This window comes from Camelus ferus, chromosome 7 (genome assembly GCF_009834535.1).
Source record: "Camelus ferus isolate YT-003-E chromosome 7, BCGSAC_Cfer_1.0, whole genome shotgun sequence".
Classification (NCBI taxonomy): Eukaryota; Metazoa; Chordata; class Mammalia; order Artiodactyla; family Camelidae; genus Camelus; species Camelus ferus.
In genome coordinates this window covers 59,457,113-59,480,123 of record NC_045702.1, presented here as the reverse complement: position 1 = coordinate 59,480,123, position 23,011 = coordinate 59,457,113, and the positions used below count along the sequence as shown (strand labels likewise).

The following is a 23,011-nucleotide window of genomic DNA, read 5'->3' as shown; positions in this document are numbered from 1 at the left end:
TCCTTATTTTACAGATGAGAAAATTGAATAGACACAGTGAGTAATTTGCCTTAGGCCACTGAGCTAGTACCACTGTGGCTGAGAAACCATCTCAATCCGCCTGGCTCCAAATCCACGGTCCTAACCTCCATCCTTAGCTGCTTTGGTCACATATTTCCAGATCTCAATCCTTCTTCTCGCCTGTCTTATTTTCCATTATTTACTTTTGCTCTCAGGGTTAGAATAAACATAAGCATTTATGGAATGGAATGATACTGGACAATTAAATTGAGATCTGATGGCTTGAATCCATTTAATCGAGGTTTCTGAGTTTTATTTGTCACTGAACATGGTCCTTCAAATAAATCATATATTGGAAGTAGCCTTGAATAAATTATCTTAAAATTAATATTTCTTTTGCATCAGATCTACCAAAGTCATCACAATGACTCGTTACCTAGAGCCATTTTATTTTGTGTGGCTTTGGAATGCTTAGAAACTTTTTTCAGTTAATGTTCTATCTTAGAATGTATTCTCCCAGAGGTCCAGGGTAAACTCTTAATAGTGCCTAGAACAGTCTACACCCACCTGGGTGCATATTGACATTATTTGAGGTGGGTGATGGATTGCTTGACAGATGTAGCCTGTGAAGATGCGAGGATGGGGTGGAGAAAGGTATGCATGATCAAGTCTGTCTTTTTCAGTAACAGTAATGGGTCATGGCTGCATTTTAAAGGGATAGGGAAAATTACTTTTCCAACCCAGAGTATAAAACTATGACTCATGCTGGAATTGGTCCAGAATGTTGGTCAAATTACCCAGATTGACAACTAAAGCTGAAAGATCTTGGGAAGACAATGTAGAGAGCTGAAATGTAGGGACAGACATACAGGAAGCTTAGACTCATTGGAAAAATGTGAACTAGTCTGAGAAAAGAGTAAGAACAGTAGAATGTATAACGTTAAAAACAAATCAAACAAATGCCTTTAAAATAACTTTCCTGATTTCCTTAGATAATCCAAGGAACTCCAAACTCCCTACCCAGCAAATTAATGGGATATCCAAAGAAAACCAATCCCTCCTTGTAAACAAAGTGGAAATTTCCTTCTTTCCAAAAGGGCCCCAGTCCCAGCCGTAGAGGAAGCAAGGAGACGAAAACACATTTCTGCCTGAAATGACCTCCTATTTTAAGAAAAAACAACAGCCTCAAAAGAAGGAAAGGAAAAACAAAGTTCCACCCAGAAGGAAATTGTGTGTAAACAGCCCAAAGGGAGACCAAGACCGAGAGGGTTGGAAGGCTGAAATAAGCAAGGAGCAAACGCCTGACATTGTCATTAGCCTCTGACAGTATCAGAGTCTGAGCTTCAAGACAACGGCTTTGTGATTGACAAAAAGGGGTTGGGGTGGGGGAGGATCCGGACAAAAGCAAGCTGGTTGAAAGGTCCCCTCTGCAGCCATGGAAACTTTGATCTTTGAAGTTTGCCTATTTTTTCAGGACTCTGCTAGTGTGTAACCCGGGGGAGATCAGCAACCACAAAGCGCTGCCTATAATTTTCTGCAATTTGTCACATGCCCTCTTCAAGCCCTGGTGAGATGGTTTTCTTTTGTTTTTAAGCTGCAGATGGTAGCAAGGTAGTTCAGGCAAGATAAGAGCAAAATGGAACCTTCCTTTAATTCCTCTAACCTGGAGGCTACACTAGCCCACCGATGTACTGTAATCTTATTTTTTTCTGCATATGTATTTTGTTTGGCCCACGTAACCATTCATTTCCCACCCCCTCTTTTTGGATCCAACATTTAAAAATTAAATTTCTATTTACTCTTGAAAAATCTGGTGGCATGGGTCCCAGTTTCCTGTTGGGTAACATCTGAAGCTGAATACCTGCTGCCCTGCTCAGATGGGACCTACCTGGGACATTCTGCTCGTCCCCATCCAGCTGGCTCCACTCAGTTCTGTCACCTGTTTGCCCCCACCATGGGAATTTGTGCGGGGTCCTAAACTGATCCATTTACATCTTTAGGAATATGGATTGCAGCAGCCTGCTGAGCAGGACGCTAAGGCTGTGTCTGGGCTTGGCACAGGAGTTATGATTAATCGCTGATGTTCTCTTTGGCCACACAAAGAGTGGGAGGCAGCACGGATGCCATGTGTTTGCCCTCTGTGATTAGTTAGTGCTCTGGTTTAAGCCTGTAACTTATCTTTAAATAGGATCCAGCCTGCTGCTTAGTGCACTTTCTCCATAAATTCTCGGAACCCGGTAGTGTTCACCTCATCTCAAAACCTCAAAACAAAGCTCTCCCGATGGAATCTCACTGACTCTCCAGAAATCTCATTACTCTCACCTCCTTTCATGGGCCCTCAACCACTTTACAAGCAGTTCCTGAGGCACTTCAAACAGAGCCCCAAATAAGTGAGAGGAGGCATTGATAACTTGTAGTTTTAAGATGACATGTGATGTAGTAGCTACCACTATGGCCTCCATTTACTTATCTGCCAGCCTGTTTGTCTGCCTATCTAACAATCTATTCATCCATCCGTGCATCCATTTAGACTCCTAGCTAGCCTGCCGTAGGAATCAGGCCTGCAGATATTCTCCTTCTTCTCACAGTGGCTTTTCACATCCTCACCGTGGTTCTCTACCTACTGTCCCTTGGCCAACCTCTACAATTAGTGGAGGCCAGTATGCAGCCAACCCTTTCACACAAAATGGCCTACCAGGAGTGGAGGGGGAAGAATCTTGGTGAGCTGCGATTTAAAGGTCTCCAACCCTTAAATGAAACCTCTTTGGTGCTTTTATGGATTCTGTTGTGGAGCCACAAGGATCCTTAAGAATAATGCCTGGAGCCAGCTGGTCTCTGCCATCATTGAAACCCATAGGGAGGAGCCCCACAGGCAAGGAACTGCTCTCTAGATGTCTTGAAGTCACTTGTATTTCAAAAGAATTCAGCTTACCACCACTGTGGCTTTTAGCCTCTCTAATAAAGCAGTTTTTAAAAAGCTAAAAACGTAATCTGCCTTTTAAATCTACTCTTCCTGCTGAGTCTAAATGGGGTTGCAGTGAAATGCCTGGCCGGCATTAGAGTTCTCTGAAGCCAATCAGCTGAAATGGGGTTGCTTGGGAGTTTGAAATATATTTGAAAACACTCCAGGGGTGGTGCAAAATAACTGAACAAAGGTGAATTACATGAAAGGAAGAAGCAGGTGGAGGTTTATAGAACTAAAGAGTCCCTTGTATATTTTGGAAACATCAGTAATTGAGACAGGGATGCTGACCTTAGAAGTTCATCTATCTGATCATAAACATGGTTTTCATTTGGCATTAGAAAAGATTGTACTAATGAATATGTTTTCAACTACACAGGCTGGAATGGCCAAGGTTGTATAAAGTCCTTGAAGAAATACCTTAGTATCCGTCCAAAGAGGAGCTGAGGCTAACACAGGCCACAGGCAAGGACAGGTGTTAATATGATGTCTTCTCAGCAGCTTTGAGTAGGGCAGCGTCACAGATGTTCTTCATCCTATTGAAAAGGTAGAGTTCCCTGAGTGTTGATTTTTCGGTAAGAAAACTCTGGTTTGGGTCGTATCCCATGAGAAAATGAAAATCAAGGTAAGAACTCCCACAGCAAAATCTACGATAGGTAAACTGAATTTTTTTTTGAATGAAGACAAAATTTAGATTGTGGCATGCAATACATTATAATTTCCTAAAGGTGATGTAACTATGGATCAAAGTCATTTAGAATAAGGGTGACTTATAGAGTGAAAAATGTAAATTGTGGGTTACCCAACCAAAGTGTAACTTTTCTGATAGGGCTAATTTGGATGACCCCCCAAGGGACATCTCTCTAAGGCCTTACAAGAGGAGCAAGACCCATTTTCCATTAAATTTGCTGGTTGAGTGGCATGAGCTGCCTTAAAATTTTACTTGGCCAAAGTGACTTCTATACTTAAGGAGAAGGATAATTGAGAAGTGCAGGATACACTGAAAATAATACATCTCTATGCAAGAAAGTCTTTAATGTTGCCTTTCCTATATTTTCCTGTATTTTCACTCTGTATGGAATTTATAGAGAGTCGACCAAGTTGCCAGAAGCTCGTGTTCTCTTTGTTAGATGATGGTATGGGGGTACAAACTTGAAAATACAGCTTTTGCCAGCACAAAATTGCTTGTTACCCTTTGAAGGCCAACGTGTGTGCTGAAGGAAATGCCTCAGAACACTTGAGAAGGTGGATGTGTATGAGTAAATTGCAAGGGATTGAAGCATCGGTTTGGATAAGAATGGAAAAATTCAGTTGCTTAGCCAAGGCAGTTCGAAACGACTTTGATCTGGATATCTCAGGAGAAAGGGCTTGTGCCGTCCCAGCATTTTCTGGTTTGGCTGGGCAAAGCATATAGTAAAGAAATAAATACAAGATAAAACCCAAAGTTTTTAATGGGTTTTTAGACTTCCACTTCTGGCTGCAAACGGGAGACAAAAGGCAAATAGATATTGTTTTAAAAATGCTAAGCCAGGCCTTTTCTAACCTCAGGAAAACATTGGGGTTTGATGAGGTTCAGATTTGGGGCAAGTTTCAGAACAGTGTTTGTTCTAGCAACTTCCTCCCCATCTCTGTGGAAAGTGTTGTTCTGTTGTGGTTCTGGAAGCCATGCTCTGGAGGCTCTAGGCTGGGGCATCATGAGACAGGCTCCAATCTGTCATTTGTGCCTCTGCCCACACTTCCTTCAGTGTGTTCCTTGGAGCCAGGCCTCTCCCAACTGCAAAAGCCTTTACATGACTAAGCAGAGCCCTTCTTGTCTGAACCTTTAGGGGAGAATCTCTATGTTTACCTCCCATCTCCAGGCAGCTCTTGTGCCCACCGTCCCTGGCTCCCTCGGAGGAGCATCTTCCACGTCCACCTTCAGCTGAGCTTCCTTCTGCTCCTCTAAGCTGCAGTTTGGATCTGGGGCTATTTATTACGTTCAGTTAGCAGGCTCTTTTGGCTGCATCACTCTTTCAGCTCTGGGAATCCACTACTATCTGGAAGATATTTTCTAGATGGAAAGATGGTGATGTTCCCTGTGGAATAAGAGGAGGACAGAGGAAATGAGTGTTTTGTAAGACTCTAACATGCTCTGGGCAAAGTCCTAGAAGCTTCATCAGGGGTCTCATTTAACCTTGACATCAATGTAGTATAATAGGATATAATATATTGTTGTAAAGATCAAAGAGAGAATTCATGTAAGATACTTCACAGGGCATGGCACACAGTAAGGACTCAATAAATTGAGTTATTATGATCAATACTTAAATTTCTCCCTAGAAAGGAAGAGACTCATTAATCTGTTCATTTTAGGCAGGGTTAGGGCTATTTATAGGGCTCCAGAAATGTTTGCTGAATGACTGAGTGAATGGACTTTTGCCAGAAGTATCTTACCACTATTGCTGACTTTTTGGTTCACAAGATATAATTTGCCAGATTAATTTATGCCCCTTTATAAAACCATAGTTTTGAAGAATAATCTGACATCAAAATGGTAGAGATAAGGCAAAAATTTTTCCCATATTTCATCTGTTTCTTTTTCTTCATCTTATGTTATTAGCCCTAAATTCTAATGAGCCATATACTTCTCATGCTTGGATGAAATATAAATACACAACTTAGATAAAACTGTTTGATAAACCCAACAGAGAATGCAATGTTTTGCAGACACAGAGACTAGGTTGAAATCAAGCCATGGGAATAAAAAAGTAAGAGTGTGAGAAAATAGAATATTGCCTGAAAAACGTTATAATAAAGGAAGCCAGTACAGGCAAATATTGCAAGAACAGCAAGGATTTGGAATGCAATTCCTTTCTGTAAATGGGGCAACAGGGAATAATGGAAAGCTCATAACTCCAGCACTTCCTTTCTCTGGATCTCATCCAGTTTTCTCATCTGTGAAATGAAGAAGCCACGTAGGTGAACTCCGTAACTTTCTAGCCCTAACACTGTGTAATTTTATTTGATAATAATAATTTACATTTATATAGATTTTTTACCCTTTGAAAACTCTTTAATATTGCCCTGTTAAATACAGGGCTACTACACTAGTAGATGCATATAGTAACTTGAGAGAGAAGAAATACAAAGGCCCAAATCTATATATTACTATAAAAATGTGATGCACCTAAATCTGTTGACAACTTGTCAATCACAAATGTAAAAATTAAATTTAACCTGTTATTTAACTGCCCAGGAAGTCAGAATGGAAGACCTTCAGAAACCATGGAGTCACCTTCTCCATGACGGATGCTGAAAGATAAAAGAATAGCCTCAAGGTCCCTTGGCTTCGTGTTGAGATCTCTGGACTCCCAATAGGCTACTCGTTACTCAACATCCATGTTACTAAATCGATTGCTCAATTGATTATATCAACAGTTGCATGCAACTCAGACAATCTTCTAAACAAAACAGAGAGTTGTAAGTAATGAAAGATATTAAAAGTCAGAGAAAGAAGAAATTTTGCCTGAAATATGCCTGAGAAACTTAAATGATTTCTGTTTAGTATCATTTTATCTTACAAAGATTCTGGCTCATTTGTCACCTAAAATCAAGGAAAAAGATGTTGCATCTGTGTTATTTTTGCTTCTTTTTTCTCCCAAATCTACTCTAGGAATATTTTGTGTTTACATCTTTATCTATATTCTCCTCTGTAAGACTGATGACAGAATTCTATTTCTCCCAATAAATTAAATATTAAATATGGGAGTTTTAAAAAACTGTTACATTATTTTTGAATTTATCCTCAAGAAATGCAATGCCAGGGATCAGAACTTTTTAATCCTTAATTTATTTTTGTGCTAGAAAACTAACGCAGTTTTATGTACTGACATCTAATGTCTGAATGGTACATTAGTGTAATTTTCAAGATTTCAACATGAACATCTATTTTATATATTTTTTAAAAGACTGCAAAATTACATCTCTTTTTGGGTATGATAAATTCTTATTGCAGCATGGAGCTCCTGTTAAAAAAATCTTTTGTAGAATTGATATGCTAAATATCAAACTAGGTAAGTGTCAAACTTTGTAGAAATATAAAAAAATTAGTGCTTTCAATTTTATTAGCATATAGAAGAAGGAATCCTGTGGCACACAACTGAATACTAAAAAATTTACAGTGGTGTTAAAGTAAGTGACACTTATCAAAACTCTTGAATATATAAATCATCAGGCTGGGAACTTGAGCGATTTCTTCCCTTTAGAAGCTTACCATCTAATACAGATCAAAGGTCAACAATGTTTTCTGTGAAGATGCAGATGGTAAATATTTTCATTTTTGCAGGCCATGTAATCTCTCTTACAGCTACCTAACTCTGCTACTATAGAATGAAAACAGCCACAGACAATACACAAAAGAATGAGTCACCATGTTCTAATAAAAATTTATGAATGGACACATGTTTGAATTTCACATTCTTTTCATGCATTACAAAATATTATTCTTGCCTTGATTGTTTTCAACCATTTAAAAACTTAAACACTATTCACTTGTGGGCCACACAAAAACAAGCAGTGAGCCATAGTTGGCCTGTGGGCCATAATTTACTGACCCCTGTAGTACATATGTATATAAATAAAATAGAACCCATGGAATAGCATGCTATGAAGGTGGACACATATGCTTTGGGAGTATAAAATAGAAGAGATTCATTAGAAAAGGCTGTAATGCTAATATTTGCATGGGCATAATCATTTTGTTTTCACATTTTTTTGAAATGAGATTTACATAAGGTAAAGTTAACTGCTTAAAAATTAATACTTGAGTGGCATTTAACACAATATTGTGCAACTGCTACCTTTATCTAGTTCCAAAATATTTTCTTCACCCTAAAAGGAAATCTGCTCCCAATTTTTCTCTTCTCTCAGCCCCTGGCAACCACCAATCTCCTTTCTGTCTCAACTGACTTAACTGTTCTGATATTTCACATACATGGAATCATATGATATGTGATCTTTCATGTCTGGCTTCTACTTGGCATGTTTTCTAGGTTTAACCACATTACAGCATGTATCAGGATTTCATTTTTATGGCCAAATAATATTCTATTCCCTATATATACCACAATTTGTTTATCCATTCATCAGTTGATGGCTATTTGAGCTGTTTCCAGCTTTTGGTTATTTTGATTAATGCTGCTGTGAACTTGCTTGTACATGTCTTTGTTTGAGTACCTGATTTCAATTCTTTTGGGTGTTAACCTAGGAGTGGAATTAATTGATCTTATAGCAATTCTATGTTCAACTGTGTGAGAAATCATCGAAGTGTTTTCCACAGCAGTTGAACCATTTCACATTCCCACCAGCAAGGTTCATCCTCACCAACACTTGTTATTTCATGGTTTTTTGGTTATAGCCATCCTAGTGGGTGTAAAGTCATATTTCATCGTGGTTTTGATTTGCATTTCTCTAATGATTAATGATGTTGAGCATCTTTTCATGTGCTTATCTGGCCATTTGCATATCTTCTTTGGAGTAATGTCTGTTCAGTTCCTTTGCCCATTTTAAAATTGATTTTTTTTTTGCCTTTTTGTTGTTGAGTTGTAAGAATTCCTTATATATTCTGGATATTAGACCCCTTTCAGATGTATGGTTTGCAAATACTTTCTCCCATTCTGCAGGTTGTCTTTTCACTTTGTTGATAGTTTATTTTGCTGCGCAGAAGCTTTTTTAGTTTGATGAAGTTTCATTTGTTTATTTTTTATTTTGTTGCTTGTGCTTTAGGTGTCAGATCTAAAAAAATATTACCCAGACTCATGTCAAGGAGATTTAGTCCCATGTTTTCTTCTAGGACTTTCATGGCTGCAGCTCTTACATTTAAGTCTTTAATCCATTTCAGGTTAATTTTTATGTGTTGTATAAGATAGGGGTCAAGTTTCATTCTTTCACATGTGAATATTCAATTATCCCAGCATCATTTATTGAAAAGACTGCCTTTTCTCCACTGAGTATTTTTGGCTTTCTTGTCAAATATTAGTTGACCAGTCACCTTGGGTTTATTTCTGGGCTCTCAATCCTATTCAGTTGGTCTATTGGTCTGTTTTTATGCCAGTGCCATACTGTTTTGATGGCTACAGCTTTATATTATAGCTTGAAATCAGGAAGTGTGACACCTCCTGTTTTGCTCTTCCTTCTCAGGATTTCCTGATTATTTGGAATCTTTTGTGATTCCATATAAATTTTAGAACTGTTTTTTCCTACTTCTGTAAACAACGTCAATTGAAATCTTGATAGGGATTGCACTGAACCTATGAATGGCTTTTGGTAGTATTGCCATGTTAACAATATTCATTCTTTCAATCCATGAACATGAAATATCTTTCCAATTATTTGTATCTTATTAGACTTTTTTCATCAATTTCTTTCAGTTTTCAGAGTATAAATCTTTCATCTACTTATTTAAATTTATTCCTGAGTATTTTATTGTTTTTGATGATATTGTAAGTGGAATCCTTTTCTTTCTTTCTTTCTTTCTTTCTTTCTTTCTTTCTTTCTTTCTTTCTTTCTTTCTTTCTTTCTTTCTTTCTTTCTTTCTTTCTTTCTTTCTTTCTTTCTTTCTTCAGAAAATTCATTGTTAGTTGGATCTACACTAATTGAGTCAGAATAATTGTCCTGTGAAATTCACTTAAGGACACTGGGAGACAGTATCTCTTCCTACTAATGAATAGTTGTAAGAATGTGAGTTTGGGTGTGACTATGGTTGTGTTTTCCTACAAAAGGTGAGAACTTGTTGGAGAATGAATTCATAGCACTGAAGAAAGCAAATTTAAGAAACAGGGATGAATATTTATATCTTTATCTATCTGTTTGTCTGTCTTTCTATCATCTATCTATCCAGAGAGAGAAATGGAGAGAGAGAGAAAGGAGAGAGAGAGAAAAAATGACAAGTTGAGCTTCTGGGTCCAGTCAAGCTGAAATCAGCCATGTCCCCAGACTTCCTAGTTTTATGAGTCAATAAAAGTCCAGTTTTTATTCCCACTAGCTTGAATTCTGTATCTGTTACTTGTAGCTAAAGGAACCTCGGTGAAAACCACAGTGGTAGAAGACAAGACTGCAGAATTACCTTCAGTTTTCTAATTTAAAAAGCTTGGGAACTTGTCAGTGTCTGACAGAAGGAGTTTATTGTCCAGATACTCCTGTCCTGAGTTAAGAACTGGGACACAGTTCTCACTGGAGACAGCTCTAGGGCCTGTACTCATTCTTTCAGATTTTGGCTTATTTCTGCAATTATTTTCATGTCTCCTTTCTCCTTTGCTTTTGAATAATTTTTATTTCCTCTGCTTGTTCATAGTCTTCAGAATATTTCAAGTTGCCCCTATATCAAGTATATCAGCAACTTTAATATGTCCATCTGACTTCCTCTCTATTCTTCATTTAAATAAAAATTATACAGCGCCCATTATGTTCCAGGTACTGTTCCATGTGCCAGGGATACAGCAATAAACAATTTAGGTAAGTTTCCTGCCCTAATAAAACTTACATTTTGATGAGAGAAAAGGTCAGTAAACAGGCAAAGATATCAATAAATAAGACAGATTGTGATAGGACCTATGATGGGAAATAATAGAAACTGGATAGAGAGTAACTAGGGTTGGAAATCACTTCAGATGGAGTGATAAATGAAGGTCCTCCCTGTAAACATGATGTTTAAATTTAAAATGATTTTAAAATAAACATCGCAAAGAGTTGAAGGCAGAATATTCTAGGCAGCAAGACTAGCTAGTGCAAAGTCCCTGAGGTAGAGAGAGTTTGATGGATTCCAAGTACTAACAGAAGGCCAGTGAAGCTAAAGGGATTGGTATGAGGCAGGTTGGAAAGGGATAGAAATTCCAGACCGTGCAAAGTCTTGCAAATCAGGGCAATAAGCTCTTGAACTCTGAAGAACCTCTAAAAATGTTTAAGTATAGAAATGACATGGTTTGATTTACGTTTTATAAAGTTCACAATGGCTACTGTGTGGAGAATGAATTATAATAGGGGCAAGAATGGAAGCAGAGAGACCAGCTTTGAGGCTATTGCAAAGTTAGGCAAGAGATGACTGTAGCTTGGGCCAGACTGTAACTTGGGAAGCAGTGATGAAAAGAAGCAGATAGACCAAAGCCATCAATAGAATTGGCAGAGCTTGCTAAGAGATTGGATAGAGGGAAGAGGAGGACTCAAGGATGCCTCCTAGGGTTTTGGCTGAACAAATAAGTGGATAGAAGTGCCTTTTACTAAGATGGAAAAGACGAGAAAGGGGCAATTTGAGAAAATGTCTCAACAGATCTATTTTAGTAATGTTGAGACTCAGTATGAGCTGTATAAAGAGGTCTGTATTGGACAAATTACCTTACCTCTGCTAAGAGATACTTCCAATTGGCCCAGTTCATCTTTTAGAGTCTGGTCACACTAGGTCATTCATTGTCTAGCTTATTGTCTGATTTCCTTGCATTAAGTGCTTCCACCTTTCCAATCAGCTGAGGCCATGGAGGGATGTAGGTTCACGCAATCCAATTCATAGGTCTGGTAAACATGCCCATGCACAGGGATAATAATATCTGCCTATTCTACCTCACAGGGCTGTTATGGGGGTTAAATGGGGATTCAGTAGGTAAAAGTACTTTGTAAACTCTAAAGTGGTCACAAGTGTAATGAGTTTAAAGGATTTTGAAAGCTGTTCAATTTATCAAAGCTACACATTTATACCAGTTTTACTAAATCAGTTGAAAAATTATAATAAACTTTTATTTAACCAGACTGGTTGTTGCCAGATGCCCGCAAAAATGCAGCAAAAACTCACATACTTCTGTGCATAGAGGAACGTAATTTTAGCACAAAGAGTAAATTGAGTCCACAAAACTCTAAATAACAACTTGAGAAGAATTATTTTTTATTTATTGAGGAGTAAGTCACCGCTAACACTGTTGTTGGCAATAGCCTACAGCCGATTGTTCTGTTGGTGCAAGGTCCAGCAAAAGTGAAAGCCATTGCTTAAAACAAGAATAAAGGGTTGTTCCACCACCTGCTCCTCCCTCTCAGTTCACTATCCTGGAATTCAGCCTTCCTTGCTGCTGATCTGTGGCCCAGATTCCCTTACATCCAACCCTCTGGCCAGGGCTGGCTTCATAGGCATGTGACCTGTGCCGCTGCACAGGGCTCTGTGCTCAGTCAGAACTGCCCACACTTGGTTTATTTCTCTGCTGTCTCTGTTTTGAGATTTTTAATTTTATCTTTGAACTTGTGTTTCATTCCATGAGGTTTGATGGGACAATAAAGCATGCATCTGAGCAGAGGACGTATGTGCAATGTAAGTCCCACTACTCCCAGCTGTCCCATCTGCAGATGGCATTCACAGGGCCTACAGAGTCCACCAGCACAGGACTCCAGTGGACTCATGATGCATGGGAGCTCAGCGAACTCCAGGACTGAGTAGCTGAGGCTATGAGTTGGGGGTATGCCCCCACACTTTCTGTTAAAGACAGAATTTGTTTCATAAACAGGAAAAAGGCAATAGTATCCTAAGAAATGAAAACAACTGGGAACCCTATCATATCTTCTCTTATTCATATTACCACCCTGCTCCACTATGTCAGCCAATCACTTATGTTGAAAATGATGGCATACAAGGAAAGGGAAAGATGGGGCAACCCAGAGTTTCTTTTCCTTTCAGTCTTTACACATCAGTAAGCTGAAGGTTGAGCATTTTGGTAGGATATATGCATATCAAGAAGTAAAATAAAATAACCGAGTTAGGTTTGTTCGGCATTTTAACTGTTTTGGTAAGAACAAAATACTTATGAGTTACTTTAACAGATAACAATATTGTATAATTAGCATGGTCCTTTTTCAGCTGGAGTGAGTACTTTGAAATGACTTCAAATTAGTACATCTCTTTAGGAATCAAAATGCTCCTTCACAAATTCTACAGACAATGCTAATTCGCTTTATAGATTCTTTGTTCATTGACAACATCAAAGTTGTAAATCACCTTAATTTTTAGATTAATGTGGTTTAATTCAGTTTTACTGTACTCTTAATTTCTTAATGAATCACCAAAATGTCATCATATGAGAATCCTACGTCTATAACATCTGTTAGAAGAAAGAGCCCTTCCCTCTTCCAACGGAGGGAATCTTACTCGGGAAACACACCTGTATTTCTGCCCCCTCCTTACTGGCCCCTTGAGGAGGAGTGCCTTAATCTGATCAACTGAGTTTGGAAAGAGAAGCTGGAGGGATACATTGGGAGTTTGGGAGTTGCAGATACTAACTACTACTGTACATAAAATAGATGAACAGCAAGGTCCTGCTGTATAGGACAGGGAATTATATTCAATATCTTATGGTGGTCTATAATGAAGAAGAATGTGAAAAGGAATACATATATAAAACAGAATCACTATCCTGTCCACTAGAAATTAACACAACATTGTAAAACAACTCTATGTCATAAAAAAGTAATTAATTAATTAAAAAAGAGAAAGTGAACAGGAAAGCCTACTCTTTCTTCTCCAAGTGTCCAGCCACCAGCAGGAGCACATCTGCTCTGCTCCTTGGTTCATGTGGGCAGTCTTCCCACGTGGTATGATCCAGACACTGGGTGGGTTTAGTTCTATTAGGAAGCCTGCCTGTCTGTGATAGAGGCCATATTCTTACAACAACTACGTTCTCTAATATGATGTCTTAAAAGTATTAAATGTTGTTTCTTTAAAATATTGAGGTAATTTCCCTTGAGAATGCAGTAAACTCTGAATTAAACTTTATCAACTTAAAATGAAGGTAATATGAGTTCTTATCCACCTGACCTTTTGTCTTATTTCTTATTTGGTTCAGAACTCAGGAGGGAAAAGGGGAGTACTACTTATTAGGCACTCTGAATTCCAACAAAGTCAACACTGTTACCTTTAATACTGGTGACAACTTCAGGAAAACTACATGATGAGATAAGATTAGTTGCCTTCATTTTCGTTTCCACTTTCATGTTCCTTTTATATCCTTTGTAGTTGGCGTAACGGCTTAAGCTTACAGGAGTTTTTCACAATGCTCCCAATGGAGACAAATAAAGGTGAGGCAAGAGAGGCTCTGAAACATGCCATGGGGTAGACGGACCAGGGCCTGTAACTGTCCTCTGAGAGGCGAGGCTTACTCCTTCCTGTCCCAGCCTTTCGTAGGGATAAGGAGAGAGGAAATAGCAAATTGGTTCAGTGAAATATCTCAGTGTCGGTCAGATTCAGCCACTGTCTAGAGGTGGAGGAAATGTTCTGCACAGAATTTACACTGAAAGTGGGAGATTTAAGATTAGATCATATTATCTTAGCTTAAATTATTATTCTTTGGTAAAGCCAAGCTTGTCAAATTGTCCTAAGATATTTTCTAAGATCTATTATGATAAGTAACCCCCATTCCAGCCTCCCTCATCCTCTCTCACTTTTTTGTGAGAGGGGGCTACAAAATGAACCATCTAATTCCATCACTTTTTGAAGACAGTCTCTTATCAATAAACATGGAGATGAGAATTTCAGAACCACCCTCCTTCATCCCTTTATATCAAATTCTCAAACAAAACTAATTTGGCTCATAAAAGTCTTTCAATTTAAAACTTTCACAGCCAACTTTTCTTTGGCAGAGAAAGCTCTGTGAAGCCTAATGAGCTCCAGATAATGTTGGAGGTGGTGAGCGGGTGCTCAATGGATTCTGTAAAGTCCCACCTTGGGTTTCCTCTTTTAATGATGTCCAAAATAGACCCATTCATCTATTTTTAAACTTTCTAAAATTAGCAAGAGAAAAACAGAGTAGCAAGCAGCAGCCATAGGCTACTTCATTACCTCAGTTATTAGCCTGACAAAATAAGTGACTTTCCATTAAACAGCAGTGACAGCAAAGGAGGAAGGTTTAGAGGTCAATAGCTCCTGTGATACATATCCCTAAATGCAGCATTTCTCCAGGGACTGTTGGAATTAACTGCTGACAAGCTAATTGCTCTTATTCCCTAATTAACCAAGTCTTGCTTCATTAGTAGCTTGTCGCAATTGGACAACATTTTCAAGGATCTAAAGATCTACCCAATAATAATTAGTAAACAACTGAAATAAAACCAGCCTCCACTTGTTGACAAGATTAATTGAATAATTATTGTTTCAGTGAGAATAAAAAGAGCAAGGAAATAGAGCTAAGAAATCTGCACTACGATTTCCTCAGAAACACACGAAAGTTTTCTATTAAGAAGAACTGCTGAATCTGATCTATCAAAAGAATCCCAACGTGGAATGTAATGTTGAATTTGTTATAATTTATTGGGTTTTAACTATTTTCAATAAAGGGTCATTTTTCATATATACACTTAACATCTGTATATATCATTTAAAACACTAACCATATGGATCAATTTTATTTATTTTTTAAAATTTATTTATTTTTAACATTTTTTATTGATTTATAATCATTTTACAATGTTGTGTCAAATTCCAGTGTAGAGCACAATTTTTCAGTTATACATGAACATATATATTCATTGTCACATTTTTTTCTCTGTGAGCTACCATAAGATCTTGTATATATTTCCATGTGCTATACAGTATAGTCTTGCTTATCTATTCTACAGTTTTGAAATCCCAGCCTATCCCTTCCCACCCACTGCCCCTTTGGCAACCACAAGTTTGTATTCTATGTCTATGAGTCTGTTTCTGTTTTGTATTTATGCTTTTGTTTTTTTTTTTTTTTTTTTTTTAGATTCCACATATGAGAGATCTCATATGGTATTTTTCTTTCTCTTTCTGGCTTACTTCACTTAGAATGGCATTCTCCAGGAGCATCCATGTTGCTGCAAATGGCATTATGTTGTCAGTTTTTATGGCTGAATAATATTCCATTGTATAAATATACCACATCTTCTTTATCCAGTCATCTGTTGATGGACATTTAGGCTGTTTCCATGTCTTGGCTATTGTAAATAGTGCTGCTATGAACATTGGGGTGCAGATGTCATCCTGAAGTAGGGTTCCCTCTGGATATATGCCCAGGAGTGGGATTCCTGGGTCATATGGTAAGTCTATTCCTAGTCTTTTGAGGAATCTCCATATGGATCAGTTTTAAACAGGCATCTTACAAATGTTCAGCACAAACATAACTCTGCAAAAACTAATTGATTCAGTGAAGCATATTGTATGCTGAAACAACTTTTGGCAAATATCTCAGAACAATGTGTTTGGTTTAGTTTGACTTAATAGCTGTGATTTTCGAAATTGTTCAACTGCTTCTTGAGCACTGAGTGCAAAAGACAAAAATTTACATCAGCTTCCATGAAAATTCTTCTCGTGTGTGGCATAATTAAACACTCTTGTAGATTCTGAAGTTAGAAAATTAGACCACTGCGGATGGTCCATGATTTCGTTGTATTCGAGCCTGTTTTTTTCTTGTCAGAAATGATTTCAAGCACATAGCTCAAACTGTCAGTTAAAAAAAAAGACTCCTGGCTGTCTCGGACATGATAGTCCCCTCTGGAAACTTGATAGACTGTTAGTAAAAACCCATTTTAGAAGGTCTGGAAATTTGCCGACCCCTTTATCAGTGGGAAATAAGATCTCCCAGACAACTACAGGGATGTCTACCTGTCTCCTTACAGGAAGAAGAGGGGAGTCTACCACTCTCTTCCAAAAATGGGCCGACAATACCAGGCAAGCTTCAAAGCTGAGGGGAAGTTCTGAGTAGGGAATCTATAATTTAGGTGCTCAACCTCCTCCATGTTACAACTTTACAAAACTTACTGAAGGGGAATTTACTTTATCACAACAAATTATACTAAGGCAAGGAAATAATGATAATGATCATATAATCAGTGGCAGCAGCCATATAATAAGCAACTGGTAGTGCTACGTACTATACATGCATTATTACACTGAATCCATGCAAGGGTTCTGTGCATTTTCTCTTCTCCCTAGTTTATAGATGAGGAAACTGAGGCTCAGAAAAGCCAGGTGTCCTCTAAAAAGTCACAGCTAAAATCAACAGATGCAAAGGAGTCATGACTTGTCTTAGTATAAGGGAAGAAATATCTGTTATCTAAGAAGCACAAACAATAGAAGAAAAGCAGCAGTTAAAGTCAATAACCATGAAAAAGAATATGAAAATGAATATATGTATATGTATGCATAACTGGGACATTATGCTGTATACCAGAAACTGACGCATTGTAACTGACTATATACTTCAGTAAAAATAAATGACTAAATAAATTAATAAATAAAATTAAAAAGTCACTAACTAAAGTGAATATATAGGGAATTTGAATAGACCTTAGAATACTTATCCTTTATAACTTTTCCACTTAGAAGACAAATTCCACTTAGACCTCATCAAAACAAGGACACAAAACTGTATCTGAAGGTCCCACCTGAGACCTATGTCTGCCTCTGCAATATAGTAGCATGAAGATCTTCCCAGCATTTGCCCAACTGAGGGGGAATGGCAGATAAACGGTGATTGGAAGGTAAACGAGCATTACATTTGTATCAAGCATATTGTAAAATCTGAGAAAATGCCAAATCATTCAAAATAAATCTACTTACTACTTGCAAAAAGAGAAAGAAAAAAGGAAAGAAAGTCACACAGCTGATGAATGGATCAAACCTGGTCTCTCTGGCTCCAAAGCCCTTGTTGTTTGGTAAGGACAGTAGACAAGAGATCATCTATGACAATCAAGGTTATATAGAATAGATGATCCAGAATTAAACAGTATGATTTCGGGAGAAGAAAAAAAATCAGCTCATCTGGGATAGTGAATTGCAATTCACATCTCACTGAGAAGCTACATCGGTCATAGGGCAGAAGTTAGTTAAATTTGTGCTCGCTGTGAACTGAGAAGGTGCTAGGGGTATCTTTTCTTTTTCTACATTAATCTCCATGCTCAGATGGAGGAGCCTGCCTGGCTTCTATATTAGGAGCAGCAGTAGGCAGCAGTACAAGGCAGCCTCACGGGCTAGTAGAAGCTGAATTTTGGTAGACGGGGGCCCAGATGTTTGGGCATAGCTCAAAATGGGCGAGGGATGGAACAAACTCTAGCTGGCAGGAAGTCCATGTGCTGGAGAGGAAAGAACAATAGGCAGGGAATCAGGAAATCTGGGTTCATGCTGGCCTTGCCCTCTGACTAAACTTGGGTATATGACTTCAGAGCCAAATGGCTCTTAGCCTAGGTGGAAGCAGACCACTCTCTCTCAGTAGCTGACTTTAGTCAACACAAGGATGAGGGGTCATGACAGGCACTCAGCTAAGAAGCTAAGGGACCACCATGCAAAGGTCAATCCTACATAGTAAAGACTGCTCCTGCCCCCAGATGCCAATAATGCCTTCGCTGAGGAACACTGAGCCCAACCTCCAGTTTCTCCATTTGTACATGGAAGGAGTGGTCCTTATCTCAGAAGGGCAGGTCGGTGCAGCAGGTGGGCTGCTGGTGGGGCTCTGCTCCTGACCAGAGCACATCCAGGTGGATCTGTTTTACATCTTAGGTTTCAGGGTGAGCCTTCACTTGAGGAAAGGATTCCTTAATTTAAATAAAAAAGAGTTTGAAAGTCAGTGGATTAGAAGAATGCTAAGCCCCTTTCTATTCTGGGTATTTGTGACCTGAGGAAAATCGAGGCTAAAAGTGAGAAAGGAGAGTTGTAATGGGAAAAGGAGTGAAGCCTGATAAGATCTGGGAGAACAAATGACCAGGCCCAGCTGCACACAGAGTCTTTGATTGGCTGATGACCCGATGGGTCACAGCTATAGAGGGGTTTGACATCACCTTTTCAAATGCAGATGCTGTCTTACTGGATTAGTGGCCAGAACTGGAAGTCTCCTTAAGGCTCCTCCTCATTATGATAGGATTCGAAAAAAATTCTTGTTATAAGTGTACCTCTGTTACAAAAAGTTTTATGCAAATCAAAATTTAAAAGTTGAAATTTATGTTCAATGCAACATAGAAGCTTGCAGCAATTCTCCCCTGGAAAGTGAAAAAAAAATCTTTTAATTCATGTAATTACCTGCAAATTGCTTTATCTGTTTATATTGTGTTTCCTTAAAGTGGTGGATGGTTTTGTTACCTACAGAAGATCACATATTGCTGGGTTGCCCTTCAAATACTTCTTTCCAACCAGTCTACCTCAAGGGGAATAGATCTTTTATTTTTTCTTAGAAACACTTCAGAAAAGAGAACTAAATAAATGGTAAGTGGTCTTGAAAGTGGAGAAATACAAGGAGTGAGTGAAAATTTTTTATTATCTATTAGACAGTATTTCTGGCTGGCTTTCTTTCTTTCTTTCTTTCTTTCTTTCTTTCTTTCTTCTTTCTTTCTTTCTTTCTTTCTTTTAATTCTTCTCAGTAATAGCATATGAATTATCTAAATGTCATATAAAATTGATCTTATGTCTGTCTCTTGCAGCTCTCCAACAGAACTAAAGAAGACATCCCACTTAGCGGCTGGTGTGCTATACTAGCAGTCACTGTTTGCAAGCGAACATTTAAAAGGCCCATACTGTATTGAATAATGTAAAGAAATAAAGAAACAAACATAAATAGAAAATGCCCATGTATTTGCAAGCACCAGAACGTATTAAGGGCTCACTGTCTCTACAGAGCACTCTGCACGGTGCTCTGTAAGGAACTGTAAGGCAGGTGAGGTGCAATGTGCTGTCCCTGTTTACGATCCTGCTGGGGAAACAAGATACAGCCACACAGGAGAGACAACAAATGCCACGAGGCACAAGGCGGGATACGATCATTCAGCTCATGTACTGAATACCTATTATGGGCAGCACGATGGACTCGTAAGCAGTACTAAGAAGCAGCACTACCGATGTGGCTTAGAGGCACCCGTGGCTGAATCTGAGTTTGGTCCTGCTGCATTGGGGAGGATGTGGTTTACCTCAGAGAGCAAGCTGCAGGTGACAGAACAGGTAGTTACACGGATGGTGGGCTCTGCTCCCTCACTGCTACCTGGAAATTTCCTTCTAACATTAAAGTCCTTCCTCAACCCTACATCTGTTGATGCAACCAGAGAAGAAATACATGTGGGAGAGGAGCCAAGTTCCAAGTGTCTAGAGTGACAGCTAGTGTTCTTCATGTCCCCTAGGTTTCCAAGACTTTCAGAGGGGGAGACTGTCGAGTGTGATGCAAAGACTCTGCATGGCTACTTCTGCCCAGTCTGCCCTATTGTCCCCAGCTCTGTATAAATTCAAGTTCTTTTGGCTTGTGAGCTGATTGCCACCCCAGGGGTATGTGTTAGAGCCTGTTGGATTGTCCCTGGTAGCCTCATCAACTGCCTCAATGTTTGATCCTTTTAGGGCCTAACACGAGTGCTCTGAGGACTTGAATTTTGTACTGATATTCTTACTCTTTATACAGGGACCAGACAGGCACACATAGCCCTCTGTTCTGAAAAACTTTGAAATAAGTAGTTGCATGTTCAGGGAAAACCATACAGTATAACTTCCCCAGGCTCCCAGAAGGGCATTTCCCTTATCAGCTCAGTAAGCCCACGATTCCATATCCTAGCGTTTATCTTTTTCCATTTAACCTAAGACTCTACTCTTCGTAAAAATGAAGAAGCTTTTAGGAAGTGGTTACAAATCTTACCAAAAAAATAACGTGCAGACTTGCTTTACTGTAATTTATCATATATATATTTATCAGTTATTTATAGGTTAGTAATAACTATTTGCTCTTTTCTTTCAGAGCAGGTATCCCCTTCTCTCTCTCTCTCTTATACACACGCACACTTAGATTGGCTGGTGGGTCAGTCACTGCATGGTTCTTCTCACCATCGCTTTCACCGCCTGAATCCAAATGAGACATTCCTTGTGCATTCTTTCTATCTTTCTGTCTTCCAGGACAGGAGGGACAAAGCCCAAAGGCACAGGTTGGCCTTGGCCTGCAGGGGAGAGACTGAAATTGCTCTGGTACTTTCCAGCTGTGACATATGTCTGCTTGGCTCCTAAGATGCTGAGTGAGCTGGAAACCACAAAGAGAAGTCTAAGGACTGGAGACTCCAAATGAACATTTTGACTTCTGCAGTGTTTTTCAAGATATGTTTACTTGTGTGATATTGTTCAGAAAATTATATTTCTGTTGATAATTGCATGGAAATATTTGTAAAATTTAACAATGGTTTTAATGGCATACACACACCCCCATGACCCTGGGAAACTGTTCCCTCACCAGGAGTACGGTTGAAACATGGGGTGTGTTTCAAACAGGACTGCTAGACAGTGCTAGAACTTGTAAAAGAAGCTAGCTAGATCAAATCAGTGTGTGTGTTAATGGTTAGTTTTGCCTCCCTACACACACACACACACACACACACACACACACATTTTCATATTGGGTTAATTTACCTATAGTGCCTTAGTTAGATCTGGCATTTCCATCAGATTCTCACTGCAACTGCTGGTGGATTCCCAGAACCTGTGTGGGTCCCATTAGCTGCCTTTCCATGGCTACTACACAGCAGGCCAGTCTATTATTATATCAGCTTCACTCAACCTTACAAAGAGATCTGTTTCTACGTGGACAGATCATCTAAGTGCTGATTTCAGACCAAAGCCTGCTGCTCTATTAGCGTTTTCTCTTCGTACGCCTGAATGCAGAACCCCAGAGATGAGGAGATGAATGGAAACGGAAACAGACCTCGACTTCAGCAGATGCAATGACTGCTTCACAAACTTCATTTGCACAGAGATCAAAAAGAAAGGGTGACAGTGGGCCCTCAGTGAAGAAGAATGTGTTACAGAAGATGCTTTTCCTATTATAGGAGGAGTAGCCTGGCTTGACAAAGTGGATTTTGTCCTCACTGATCTTTTTCTTAAAATTCACATTTATCATGAATGTGTGGTCAAGAGCGGCATGCACTTGGTTATGCCATGCTTTCCAATTGATTTCTAGCTTTTGAATAGATTTTAATTCAAAAAATTTTTTCATGGATTCTTGACTTATTTGCAGAGTGACCACTCATTGGTGGAAATTATATTTGGGTAACTATGGATCCTAATGACTTGAGTTCACAGCATAGATATCAACTATGTGCGTTCTTAATTGTTTGAATCTATTTCCTTCCAACCAGATCAATTGAACCTGTTGCTGAAAGGCCCTGGGGTGGGTGGGGGGGATGGGGAGAAGTAGGGAGATGAGGAGGGGCTGGGGAGTGAGGAGGCTAACAATCTTCAGCTTTTCCCTCATTCCAGCACCCGAAGGAGGCAGGGCTGGTTTAGGAGGACTAGTTTCAGTCCCTCTTAAAAAGCCCAGATGTCTCCAGCTGTTTGCAGCTTTCTTTAGAATGTGGGTACTTGATGTTCCTTTTTTTCTGGCCAGTTTAAGGGCAAAAACATAAGGTCATCTTTTCATGTTGCAGAATGATTTGGGAATCATTTCATTTCTCTTAAAAAAAAAAACAAAACAAACCAGAACATTTTAAATAGAATCAGATATACTTGTTCCTGAGAGTTTTGCTAGAAATGGAGTCTAACAGTTTTTGGTCTGGTACTTTTTATAGGGAAAAGTCTTATTCTTGGTCCTCTTTTTCAACTTTCTTCCATAGTTAAGCTATTCATTTATTAATATTTTTCATCCCCTTTAAACTTTTTCTTTTTCTTGAGGTATAGGGGCACATATAGTAAAATGTAAACATCTTAAGCATCCAGATTGATGATTTTTACATATGTATAAACACATGTGACCATCAGACAGAACAAGAAACAGACATTTCCAACGCCCCAGTAGGCTTCCTCATTCCTCTCCCCAGAGTAACTATAATTTTAATCACTACCACGTATATCAGTTTTATTTGTTCTTGAACTTCATCCAGCATGTACTCATTTATGTCTGGCTTTTTTTGCTCATTAGATTTCTAAGATTCATTTATTGGTATGTAAAAAGTTGCTTGTAAATACATAAAAGGTTACTGAATATATTATCTTTCCATCAAATCTGAGGAAAATACTTGAGAAGAGACTGTAACCAAAATGAAATTAATCAGAACAGAGAATTCAATGTTAGGAAACATGAA

General features: G+C 38.7%; 1 long non-coding RNA gene across 1 annotated transcript in view; it reads right to left on the bottom strand.

Annotated features, from left to right (window-relative positions):
- Positions 1–3,197: 3,197 nt before the first annotated feature.
- The window catches only part of LOC116664968, a 173,124-nt gene continuing 153,310 nt past the window's right edge, over positions 3,198–23,011 (bottom strand). Inside the window, exons 2-3 of the long non-coding RNA XR_004321535.1 lie at positions 4,809–5,037; positions 3,198–3,498 (exon numbers count right to left, since the gene is read on the bottom strand). This is a non-coding gene — a long non-coding RNA (uncharacterized LOC116664968). The remainder of the gene's footprint in view (positions 3,499–4,808; positions 5,038–23,011) is intronic.